The 13,196-nt window shown below is 49.6% G+C and overlaps 1 pseudogene; it reads left to right on the forward strand.

Annotated features, from left to right (window-relative positions):
• Nucleotides 1-9,424, forward strand: part of LOC139369996 (zinc finger protein ZFP2-like) — a 31,634-nt pseudogene extending 22,210 nt beyond the window's left edge.
• The last annotated feature ends 3,772 nt before the right edge of the window (nt 9,425-13,196 follow it).

A 13,196-nucleotide genomic window follows, 5' to 3' on the forward strand; every position in this document is an offset into this window, starting at 1 on the left:
CACTCTGGACAGGCAGAGATGCAGAGCCCCTGGGGAGGATAAACACCCTTCAGGTCACTCTGGACAGGCAGAGATGCAGAGCCCCTGGACAGGGGATGCAGAGCCCCTGGGGAGGATAAACACCCTTCAGGTCACTCTGGACAGGCAGAGATGCAGAGCCCCTGGGGAGGATAAACACCCTTCAGGTCACTCTGGACAGGCAGAGATGCAGAGCCCCTGGGGAGGATAAACACCCTTCAGGTCACTCTGGACAGGCAGAGATGCAGAGCCCCTGGGGAGGATAAACACCCTTCAGGTCACTCTGGACAGGCAGAGATGCAGAGCCCCTGGGGAGGATAAACACCCTTCAGGTCACTCTGGACAGGCAGAGATGCAGAGCCCCTGGGGAGGATAAACACCCTTCAGGTCACTCTGGACAGGCAGAGATGCAGAGCCCCTGGGGAGGATAAACACCCTTCAGGTCACTCTGGACAGGCAGAGATGCAGAGCCCCTGGGGAGGATAAACACCCTTCAGGTCACTCTGGACAGGCAGAGATGCAGAGCCCCTGGGGAGGATAAACACCCTTCAGGTCACTCTGGACAGGCAGAGATGCAGAGCCCCTGGGGAGGATAAACACCCTTCAGGTCACTCTGGACAGGCAGAGATGCAGAGCCCCTGGGGAGGATAAACACCCTTCAGGTCACTCTGGACAGGCAGAGATGCAGAGCCCCTGGGGAGGATAAACACCCTTCAGGCCACTCTGGACAGGCAGAGATGCAGAGCCCCTGGGGAGGATAAACACCCTTCAGGTCACTCTGGACAGGCAGAGATGCAGAGCCCCTGGGGAGGATAAACACCCTTCAGGCCACTCTGGACACTCTGGACAGGCAGAGATGCAGAGCCCCTGGGGAGGATAAACACCCTTCAGGTCACTCTGGACAGGCAGAGATGCAGAGCCCCTGGGGAGGATAAACACCCTTCAGGTCACTCTGGACAGGCAGAGATGCAGAGCCCCTGGGGAGGATAAACACCCTTCAGGTCACTCTGGACAGGCAGAGATGCAGAGCCCCTGGGGAGGATAAACACCCTTCAGGTCACTCTGGACAGGCAGAGATGCAGAGCCCCTGGGGAGGATAAACACCCTTCAGGTCACTCTGGACAGGCAGAGATGCAGAGCCCCTGGGGAGGATAAACACCCTTCAGGTCACTCTGGACAGGCAGAGATGCAGAGCCCCTGGGGAGGATAAACACCCTTCAGGTCACTCTGGACAGGCAGAGATGCAGAGCCCCTGGGGAGGATAAACACCCTTCAGGTCACTCTGGACAGGCAGAGATGCAGAGCCCCTGGGGAGGATAAACACCCTTCAGGTCACTCTGGACAGGCAGAGATGCAGAGCCCCTGGGGAGGATAAACACCCTTCAGGTCACTCTGGACAGGCAGAGATGCAGAGCCCCTGGGGAGGATAAACACCCTTCAGGTCACTCTGGACAGGCAGAGATGCAGAGCCCCTGGGGAGGATAAACACCCTTCAGGCCACTCTGGACAGGCAGAGATGCAGAGCCCCTGGGGAGGATAAACACCCTTCAGGTCACTCTGGACAGGCAGAGATGCAGAGCCCCTGGGGAGGATAAACACCCTTCAGGTCACTCTGGACAGGCAGAGATGCAGAGCCCCTGGGGAGGATAAACACCCTTCAGGTCACTCTGGACAGGCAGAGATGCAGAGCCCCTGGGGAGGATAAACACCCTTCAGGTCACTCTGGACAGGCAGAGATGCAGAGCCCCTGGGGAGGATAAACACCCTTCAGGATGCACTCTGGACAGGCAGAGATGCAGAGCCCCTGGGGAGGATAAACACCCTTCAGGTCACTCTGGACAGGCAGAGATGCAGAGCCCCTGGGGAGGATAAACACCCTTCAGGCCACTCTGGACAGGCAGAGATGCAGAGCCCCTGGGGAGGATAAACACCCTTCAGGTCACTCTGGACAGGCAGAGATGCAGAGCCCCTGGGGAGGATAAACACCCTTCAGGTCACTCTGGACAGGCAGAGATGCAGAGCCCCTGGGGAGGATAAACACCCTTCAGGTCACTCTGGACAGGCAGAGATGCAGAGCCCCTGGGGAGGATAAACACCCTTCAGGTCACTCTGGACAGGCAGAGATGCAGAGCCCCTGGGGAGGATAAACACCCTTCAGGTCACTCTGGACAGGCAGAGATGCAGAGCCCCTGGGGAGGATAAACACCCTTCAGGTCACTCTGGACAGGCAGAGATGCAGAGCCCCTGGGGAGGATAAACACCCTTCAGGTCACTCTGGACAGGCAGAGATGCAGAGCCCCTGGGGAGGATAAACACCCTTCAGGCCACTCTGGACAGGCAGAGATGCAGAGCCCCTGGGGAGGATAAACACCCTTCAGGTCACTCTGGACAGGCAGAGATGCAGAGCCCCTGGGGAGGATAAACACCCTTCAGGTCACTCTGGACAGGCAGAGATGCAGAGCCCCTGGGGAGGATAAACACCCTTCAGGTCACTCTGGACAGGCAGAGATGCAGAGCCCCTGGGGAGGATAAACACCCTTCAGGTCACTCTGGACAGGCAGAGATGCAGAGCCCCTGGGGAGGATAAACACCCTTCAGGTCACTCTGGACAGGCAGAGATGCAGAGCCCCTGGGGAGGATAAACACCCTTCAGGTCACTCTGGACAGGCAGAGATGCAGAGCCCCTGGGGAGGATAAACACCCTTCAGGTCACTCTGGACAGGCAGAGATGCAGAGCCCCTGGGGAGGATAAACACCCTTCAGGTCACTCTGGACAGGCAGAGATGCAGAGCCCCTGGGGAGGATAAACACCCTTCAGGTCACTCTGGACAGGCAGAGATGCAGAGCCCCTGGGGAGGATAAACACCCTGGACAGGCAGAGATCAGGTCACTCTGGACAGGCAGAGATGCAGAGCCCCTGGGGAGGATAAACACCCTTCAGGTCACTCTGGACAGGCAGAGATGCAGAGCCCCTGGGGAGGATAAACACCCTTCAGGTCACTCTGGACAGGCAGAGATGCAGAGCCCCTGGGGAGGATAAACACCCTTCAGGTCACTCTGGACAGGCAGAGATGCAGAGCCCCTGGGGAGGATAAACACCCTTCAGGTCACTCTGGACAGGCAGAGATGCAGAGCCCCTGGGGAGGATAAACACCCTTCAGGTCACTCTGGACAGGCAGAGATGCAGAGCCCCTGGGGAGGATAAACACCCTTCAGGTCACTCTGGACAGGCAGAGATGCAGAGCCCCTGGGGAGGATAAACACCCTTCAGGTCACTCTGGACAGGCAGAGATGCAGAGCCCCTGGGGAGGATAAACACCCTTCAGGTCACTCTGGACAGGCAGAGATGCAGAGCCCCTGGGGAGGATAAACACCCTTCAGGTCACTCTGGACAGGCAGAGATGCAGAGCCCCTGGGGAGGATAAACACCCTTCAGGTCACTCTGGACAGGCAGAGATGCAGAGCCCCTGGGGAGGATAAACACCCTTCAGGTCACTCTGGACAGGCAGAGATGCAGAGCCCCTGGGGAGGATAAACACCCTTCAGGTCACTCTGGACAGGCAGAGATGCAGAGCCCCTGGGGGGAGGATAAACACCCTTCAGGTCACTCTGGACAGGCAGAGATGCAGAGCCCCTGGGGAGGATAAACACCCTTCAGGTCACTCTGGACAGGCAGAGATGCAGAGCCCCTGGGGAGGATAAACACCCTTCAGGCCACTCTGGACAGGCAGAGATGCAGAGCCCCTGGGGAGGATAAACACCCTTCAGGTCACTCTGGACAGGCAGAGATGCAGAGCCCCTGGGGAGGATAAACACCCTTCAGGTCACTCTGGACAGGCAGAGATGCAGAGCCCCTGGGGAGGATAAACACCCTTCAGGCCACTCTGGACAGGCAGAGATGCAGAGCCCCTGGGGAGGATAAACACCCTTCAGGCCACTCTGGACAGGCAGAGATGCAGAGCCCCTGGGGAGGATAAACACCCTTCAGGCCACTCTGGACAGGCAGAGATGCAGAGCCCCTGGGGAGGATAAACACCCTTCAGGTCACTCTGGACAGGCAGAGATGCAGAGCCCCTGGGGAGGATAAACACCCTTCAGGTCACTCTGGACAGGCAGAGATGCAGAGCCCCTGGGGAGGATAAACACCCTTCAGGCCACTCTGGACAGGCAGAGATGCAGAGCCCCTGGGGAGGATAAACACCCTTCAGGCCACTCTGGACAGGCAGAGATGCAGAGCCCCTGGGGAGGATAAACACCCTTCAGGCCACTCTGGACAGGCAGAGATGCAGAGCCCCTGGGGAGGATAAACACCCTTCAGGCCACTCTGGACAGGCAGAGATGCAGAGCCCCTGGGGAGGATAAACACCCTTCAGGTCACTCTGGACAGGCAGAGATGCAGAGCCCCTGGGGAGGATAAACACCCTTCAGGTCACTCTGGACAGGCAGAGATGCAGAGCCCCTGGGGAGGATAAACACCCTTCAGGTCACTCTGGACAGGCAGAGATGCAGAGCCCCTGGGGAGGATAAACACCCTTCAGGTCACTCTGGACAGGCAGAGATGCAGAGCCCCTGGGGAGGATAAACACCCTTCAGGTCACTCTGGACAGGCAGAGATGCAGAGCCCCTGGGGAGGATAAACACCCTTCAGGTCACTCTGGACAGGCAGAGATGCAGAGCCCCTGGGGAGGATAAACACCCTTCAGGTCACTCTGGACAGGCAGAGATGCAGAGCCCCTGGGGAGGATAAACACCCTTCAGGCCACTCTGGACAGGCAGAGATGCAGAGCCCCTGGGGAGGATAAACACCCTTCAGGTCACTCTGGCAGAGATGCAGCTTTGAGATTTTTCTATATAGATATTCCTAAAGGTTTTTAGGCAAAAATCTAAACGGAAAGCGCTCCTTGAACGTGGGAAAATGCCAGGCCTATTGGGACAAAAATCAATTATGGCCTATAGTATAGATAATAAAACCAAAATTAACTAACCGTTTAAGAGATCAGATTTTGTTTTGTTTATAAATACTTTGCTACAATGACACTCTTAGTTATCTACCTACTTCGTTCCATTCTTTTAGCATGTGCATCTAGTAATCTACACCACCATTGCTTTTGGGAAACGTGTCTGTTCTGTGGATTTAGTTGTGGACAGTCCATCACAACACTCCCTCCCTCTCTTGGTCCTCAGTCCATCACAACACTCCCTCCCTCTCTTGGTCCTCAGTCCATCACCACACTCCCTCTCTCTCTTGGTCCTCAGTCCATCACCACACTCCCTCTCTCTCTTGGTCCTCAGTCCATCACCACACTCCCTCTCTCTCTTGGTCCTCAGTCCATCACCACACTCCCTCTCTCTCTTGGTCCTCAGTCCATCACCACACTCCCTCTCTCTCTTGGTCCTCAGTCCATCACCACACTCCCTCTCTCTCTTGGTCCTCAGTCCATCACCACACTCCCTCTCTCTCTTGGTCCTCAGTCCATCACCACACTCCCTCTCTCTCTTGGTCCTCAGTCCATCACCACACTCCCTCTCTCTCTTGGTCCTCAGACCATCACCACACTCCCTCTCTCTCTTGGTCCTCAGTCCATCACCACACTCTCTCTCTTGGTCCTCAGTCCATCACCACACTCCCATTCTTGGTCCTCAGTCCATCACCACACTCCCTCTCTCTCTTGGTCCTCAGTCCATCACCACACTCCCTCTCTCTCTTGGTCCTCAGTCCATCACCACACTCCCTCTCTCTCTTGGTCCTCAGTCCATCACCACACTCCCTCTCTTGGTCCTCAGTCCATCACCACACTCCCTCTCTCTCTTGGTCCTCAGTCCATCACCACACTCTCTCTCTCTCTTGGTCCTCAGTCCATCACCACACTCCCTCTCTCTCTTGGTCCTCAGTCCATCACCACACTCTCTCTCTCTCTTGGTCCTCAGTCCATCACCACACTCTCTCTCTTGGTCCTCAGTCCATCACCACACTCCCTCTCTTGGTCCTCAGTCCATCACCACACTCCCTCTCTTGCTCTTGGTCCTCAGTCCATCACCACACTCCCTCTCTTGGTCCTCAGTCCATCACCACACTCCCTCTCTTGCTCTTGGTCCTCAGTCCATCACCACACTCCCTATCTTGGTCCTCAGTCCATCACCACACTCCCTCTCTTGGTCCTCAGTCCATCACCACACTCCCTCTCTCTCTTGGTCCTCAGTCCATCACCACACTCCCTCTCTCTCTTGGTCCTCAGTCCATCACCACACTCTCTCTCTTGGTCCTCAGTCCATCACCACACTCCCTCTCTTGGTCCTCAGTCCATCACCACACTCCCTCCCTCTCTTGGTCCTCAGTCCATCACCACACTCCCTCTCTTGGTCCTCAGTCCATCACCACACTCCCTCTCTTGCTCTTGGTCCTCATCTTTGTAAGTCACTTTGATTTTGTACCTGTGTGTTTGATCAGTTTCTATATGTAAAATATTTGAGTGAACTCCATGACAGTAGATTAAGGGGATAATAGAAGCACGTAAATAGACGACAGATGCATGCTGGGCCGGGCCCTGAGCTCGTGAAGTGAAGAGCTACTGGAGCGAAATTGGAGAAAGCCGACGCTCTTCTGGGTAGTTTGGGTGAGACCCAGGTGGTATACCCTCCAGCCTTCTGGGTAGTTTGGGTGAGACCCAGGTGGTATACCCTCTACCCTTCTGGGTGGTTTGGGTGAGTCCCAGGTGGTTGTAATTTGACCCAGAAGCCAACAATAGCAGTCTCCAGGCAACAATAGACATATAAAATACCTGCCTTGACTTCCTCATAGTTCTACAACAAAGGCTCTGTGACAGACCTTCCTTGACTTCCTCATAGTTCTACAACAAAGGCTCCGTGACAGACATCGAAATTGAGTTCAGGTGCATCCTGTTTCCATTGGTCATCCTTGAGATGTTTCTACAACTTTATTTGAGTCCCACCTGTGGTAAATTCAATTAATTGAACATGATTTGGAAAGGCACACACCTGTCTATATAAGGTCCCACAGTTGACAGTGCATGTCAGAGAACGAAAAACCCAAGCCATAAGGTAGAAGGAATTGTCTGTAGAGCTCCAAGACAGGATCGTGTCGAGGCACAGTTCTGGGGAAGGATACCAAAAAATGTCTGCAGCATTGAAGGTCCCCTAGAACACGTTGGCCTCAATCATTATTAAATGGAAGAAGTTTAGAACCACCAAGACTCTTCCTAGATCTGGCTGCCCGGTCAAACTGAGCAATCAGGGGGGAAGGGCCTTGGTCAGCGAGGTGATCAAGAACTCGATGTTCACTCTCTGATCATCATGTCTGGAGGAAACCTGGCACCATCCCTACGGTGAAGCATAGTGGTGGCAGCACCATGCGGTGGGGATATTTTTCAGCGGCAGGGAGACTAGTAAGGATCGCAGAGCAGCCAGAGCCTGAACTTGAACCCAACCGAACATCTCTGGAGAGACCAGAAAATAGCTGTGTAGCAAAGTTCCCTTGTCCAATCTGACAGAGAGGATCCTCGACTACGGCGATGTCATCTACAAAATAGCTTCCAACACTCTAACTCAGCAAATTGGATGTAGTCTATCACAGTGCCATCAGTTTTGTCACCAAAGCCCTATACACTACCCACCACTGCAACCTGTATGCTCTCGTTGGCTGGCCCTCGCTTCATATTCGTCGCCAAACCCACTGGCTCCAGGTCATCTGTAACTCTTTGCTAGGAAAAGCCCCGCCTTATCTCAGCTCACTGGTCACCATAGCAGCACCCACTCGTAGCACGCGCTCCAGAAGGTATATCTCACTGGTCACCCCCAAAGCCAAATCCTCCTTCGGCCGCCTTTCCTTCCAGTTCTCTGCGGTCAATGACTGGAACGAACTGCAAAAATCACTGAAGTTGGAGACTCATATCACTGCACCTGTACATAGCCCATCTGTAAATAGCCCATCCAACTACCTCATCCCCATACTGTTATTTATTTTATTTATTTTGCTCCTTTACACCCCAGTATCTCTACTTGTACACTCATCTTCTACACGTCTACCATTCCAGTGTTTAATTGCTATATTGTAATTATTTAACCACTATGGCCTATTCATTACCTCTCTTATCCTCTCTTATCCTACCTCATTTGCACACACTGTATATAGACATGTTCTATTATATAATAGACTGTATGTTTGTTTGTTCCATGTGTAACTCTGTCTTGTTGTGTGTGTCGAACTGCTTTGCTTTATTCTTGGCCTGGTTGCAGTTGTCAATGAGAACTTGTTCTCAACTAGCCTACCTGGTTAAATAAAGGTAAAATAAATAAAAATAAAATAAATAGACATTACTACTAATGTGAAATGACGAAATATGACTGCTGTTCATCACTAGACTGTCTTATTAGCTTAGTACTATTAGTTAATGCTAGCAGATATCATAGACTTCCAGTCATTGTGCTAACGGATTAGCTCGCAAAATCTACCGCTAACGTCCTTCAATACTGGACACAGAGACCAAAATGGTATCGGTGAGTTAATCTGACTGGGGAAGTAGGTAAATGGTAAATTGTGTGACTTGTGTTTAAAATCCATTAAAGGTTAGAAGAAATTATTTACATATTCACTATATTGATTTGTGTGATTTTGTTGTTCAAACAGGAGAGAGACGTGACTATCTTGGATCCTCCGGGGAGCCTCAACAACAACATGATGCTGACGAGGCTGAGAAGAGTCTCTCCACGTCAGAACACCTCAAGAAACACCCGCAGAGATTCATCTATTCAACAGAACTTAAAAGACATCAGAGAATCAATACAGGAGAAAAACCTCATAGCTGTGATCAATGTGGGAAGAGTTTTGCTAAGGCAGGAGGCCTGGCAACACACCACAGAATACACACTGGAGAAAAACCTTACCACTGCTCTGACTGTGGAATGAGCTTTGCTACTTCAAGCCAGCTGATAAGACATCAGAAAACACACACAGGAGAAAAGCCTTATTGTTGTGATCAGTGTGGGAAGAGATTCATTCAATCAGCGAACCTGACTGTACACAAGAGAATACACACTGGAGAGAAACCGTACCACTGCTCCAACTGTGCGAAGAGCTTTTCTACTTCAAGCGGATTGATAACACACCAGCGAACACACACAGGAGAGAAGCCTTACCACTGCTCTGACTGTGGAAAGAGCTGTACCACCTCGAGTGCACTGATATCACACCAGCGTACACACACAGGAGAGAAGCATTACCACTGCTCTGATTGCGGGAAGAGTTTTGCTACTTTAAGCAACCTGACACAACACCAGCGAACACACACAGTAGGAAAGCCTCATAGCTGTGATCAATGTGAGAAGAGATACTCCCATCTAATGTCTCTGATTAAACATCAGAAAATACATGAAGAAGATCCAGACCTAGGTAGAAGAATACAGAGTGTAGAATGATCTCCAACACCAGACCTGGGTAGTAGAACACAGAGTGTGGAATGATCTCCAACACCAGACCTGGGTAGTAGAACACAGAGTGTGGAATGATCTCCAACACCAGACCTGGGTAGTAGAACACAGAGTGTAGAATGACCTGGGTAGTAGAACACAGAGTGTGGAATGACCTCCAACACCAGACCTGGGTAGTAGAACACAGAGTGTGGAATGATCTCCAACACCAGACCTGGGTAGTAGAACACAGAGTGTGGAATGATCTCCAACACCAGACCTGGGTAGTAGAACACAGAGTGTAGAATGACCTGGGTAGTAGAACACAGAGTGTGGAATGACATCCAACACCAGACCTGGGTAGTAGAACACAGAGTGTGGAATGATCTCCAACACCAGACCTGGGTAGTAGAACACAGAGTGTAGAATGACCTGGGTAGTAGAACACAGAGTGTGGAATGGTCTCCAACACCAGACCTGGGTAGTAGAACACAGAGTGTGGAATGGTCTCCAACACCAGACCTGGGTAGTAGAACACAGAGTGTAGAATGACCTGTGTAGTAGAACACAGAGTGTGGAATGACATCCAACACCAGACCTAGGTAGTAGAACACAGAGTGTAGAATGACATGGGTAGTAGAACACAGAGTGTGGAATGACATCCAACACCAGACCTGGTTAGTAGAACACAGAGTGTGGAATGATCTCCAACACCAGACCTGGGTAGTAGAACACAGTGTGGAATGACCTCCAACACCAGACCTGGGTAGTAGAACACAGTGTGGAATGACCTCCAACACCAGACCTGGGTAGTAGAACACAGTGTGGAATGACCTCCAACACCAGACCTGGGTAGTAGAACACAGAGTGTGGAATGACATCCAACACCAGACCTGGGTAGTAGAACACAGAGTGTAGAATGACATGGGTAGTAGAACACAGTGTGGAATGACCTCCAACACCAGACCTGGGTAGTAGAACACAGAGTGTAGAATGACCTCCAACACCAGACCTGGGTAGTAGAACACAGAGTGTGGAATGATCTCCAACACCAGACCTGGGTAGTAGAACACAGAGTGTGGAATGATCTCCAACACCAGACCTGGGTAGTAGAACACAGAGTGTAGAATGATCTCCAACACCAGACCTGGGTAGTAGAACACAGAGTGTGGAATGAGCTCCAACACCAGACCTGGGTAGTAGAACACAGAGTGTGGAATGATCTCCAACACCAGACCTGGGTAGTAGAACACAGAGTGTGGAATGACCTCCAACACCAGACCTGGCTAGTAGAACACAGAGTGTGGAATGATCTCCAACACCAGACCTGGGTAGTAGAACACAGAGTGTAGAATGATCTCCAACACCAGACCTGGGTAGTAGAACACAGAGTGTGGAATGAGCTCCAACACCAGACCTGGGTAGTAGAACACAGAGTGTGGAATGATCTCCAACACCAGACCTGGGTAGTAGAACACAGAGTGTGGAATGACCTCCAACACCAGACCTGGCTAGTAGAACACAGAGTGTGGAATGAGCTCCAACACCAGACCTGGCTAGTAGAACACAGAGTGTGGAATGAGCTCCAACACCAGACCTGGGTAGTAGAACACAGAGTGTGGAATGATCTCTTTGTGATACCTTTTGATGCAGCTGGTTCAACTTGTTTCATCCTTCAGTATTTCTTAAATAATACTATTGACAGCTCTAATGTCAAATGATCAGATTTCCTAGCTTGTAAATGATCAAACATTTATAGAAACATTTTATAGAATAAACATCAGGGACATATGAAAACACCTGTGGAACGCTTCTCGGTTGCCCCGGCAACAATTCCCATAACATGATGCTGCCACCACTAGACTTGAAAAATACAGAGGGTTTTACTCAGTGTTGTGCTGTATTGGATTTTGACCTAAATTGTCCTTTTTAATTTAGGCCAAAAAAGTTATTTAACCATTATTTAACTAGGCAAGTCAGTTAAGAACAAATTCTTATTTTACAATGACGGCCAAACCCGGACGACGTTGGGCCAATTGTGTGGCTCCCTATGGACTGAACCAGCTGACGGAACATTGAACCAGCTAACGGAACATTGAACCAACTAACGGAACATTGAACCAGCTAACGGAACATTGAACCAGCTAACGGAACATTGAACCAACTAACGGAACATTGAACCAGCTAACGGAACATTGAACCAGCTAACGGAACATTGAACCAGCTAACGGAACATTGAACCAGCTGACGGAACATTGAACCAGCTGACGGAACATTGAACCAGCTGACGGAACATTGAACCAGCTGACGGAACATTGAACCAGCTGACGGAACATTGAACCAGCTGACGGAACATTGAACCAGCTAACGGAACATTGAACCAGCTAACAAAACGTTGAGTCAGTTCTACATATTCCTAAACATGTACAGTGTTCCAAATGTCATATTGTTGATAAATATGTAGTTCTCTTATATTTTAGTTGAATCTGTATTTGTTTTATACAAATCACACCGTAATACCTGAGGGTAATCATTTTTATTTTATTCAATTGAGTATTGTAACAAGTATAAAAAAGCTCACGTGTTTGAGAATGAGTCAACTGTGTTGGGTGTATTGTGAGGGTCAAAAGAGGGAGGGAGGGAGGGAGGGTGAGAGAGGGCGGGTAAGAGAGGAGAGAAATAGACAGAGAGAGAGAAAGGGAAGGAGAGAAGTAGACAGATTGAGAGGGAGAGAAGTAGACAGAGAGAGAGACAGAAGGAGAGAAGTAGACAGAGAGAAAGGGAAGGAGAGAAATAGACAGATGGAGAGGGAGAGAGAGAGAGAAGTAGACAGATGGAGAGAGAGAGGGGTAATCATAATAATATGATATAAATATATATACAACCATAATTATTATGCTTAATTCTATGTAAAAAAATATGTTAATTTTTCTGCATATCTCAGGGTACCTCTTGATCTGTCTGTATCCTCCTGACTGGTGGTTCTTTCTGTTATAGAAAATAAATATGCTTCTCGGCATCTCTGCTAAATCTGGGTAAAAGAGTGAAATGTGTGAGTCTTATTCAGTACGTTTAGTTATTGTTTGCTTTTCCCAAGTCTACCAGCCTTACCAGCAGACATGTCAGATAGTTAGACAAGCTAACTACTCTATCTTGATAGCTAAGATAGTTAGACAAGCTAGCTACTCTATATTGATAGCTAAGATAGTTAGACAAGCTATTCTATCTTGATAGCTAAAATAGTTAGACAAGCTAACTACTCTATCTTGATAGCTAAGATAGTTAGACAAGCTACTCTATCTTGATAGCTAAGATAGTTAGACAAGCTAGCTACTCTATCTTGATAGCCTGAAATGGCATCTTTGGTAGCTAGTTATAATGTTGGGAGATTGGGAACCTGGGAACCTATCTGGGCTAAATGCCAACTACATACTATACATACATATACATACTATATATACATATACATACTATATATACATATACATACTGTAGATTCATACCATATATACATATACATACTATTTATACATACTATATATACATATACATACTATATATACATACACATACTATATATACATACTATATATACATATACATATTATACATACATATACATACTATATATACATATACATGCTATATATACATATACATACTATATATACATATACATACTATACATACGTATACATACTATATATACATACATACATCCCTCTATGGAAAGACTGAACGGTTTGGTCTACAAA

Source organism: Oncorhynchus clarkii, chromosome 17, assembly GCF_045791955.1.
Source record: "Oncorhynchus clarkii lewisi isolate Uvic-CL-2024 chromosome 17, UVic_Ocla_1.0, whole genome shotgun sequence".
In the NCBI taxonomy this organism is placed as follows: domain Eukaryota; kingdom Metazoa; phylum Chordata; class Actinopteri; order Salmoniformes; family Salmonidae; genus Oncorhynchus; species Oncorhynchus clarkii.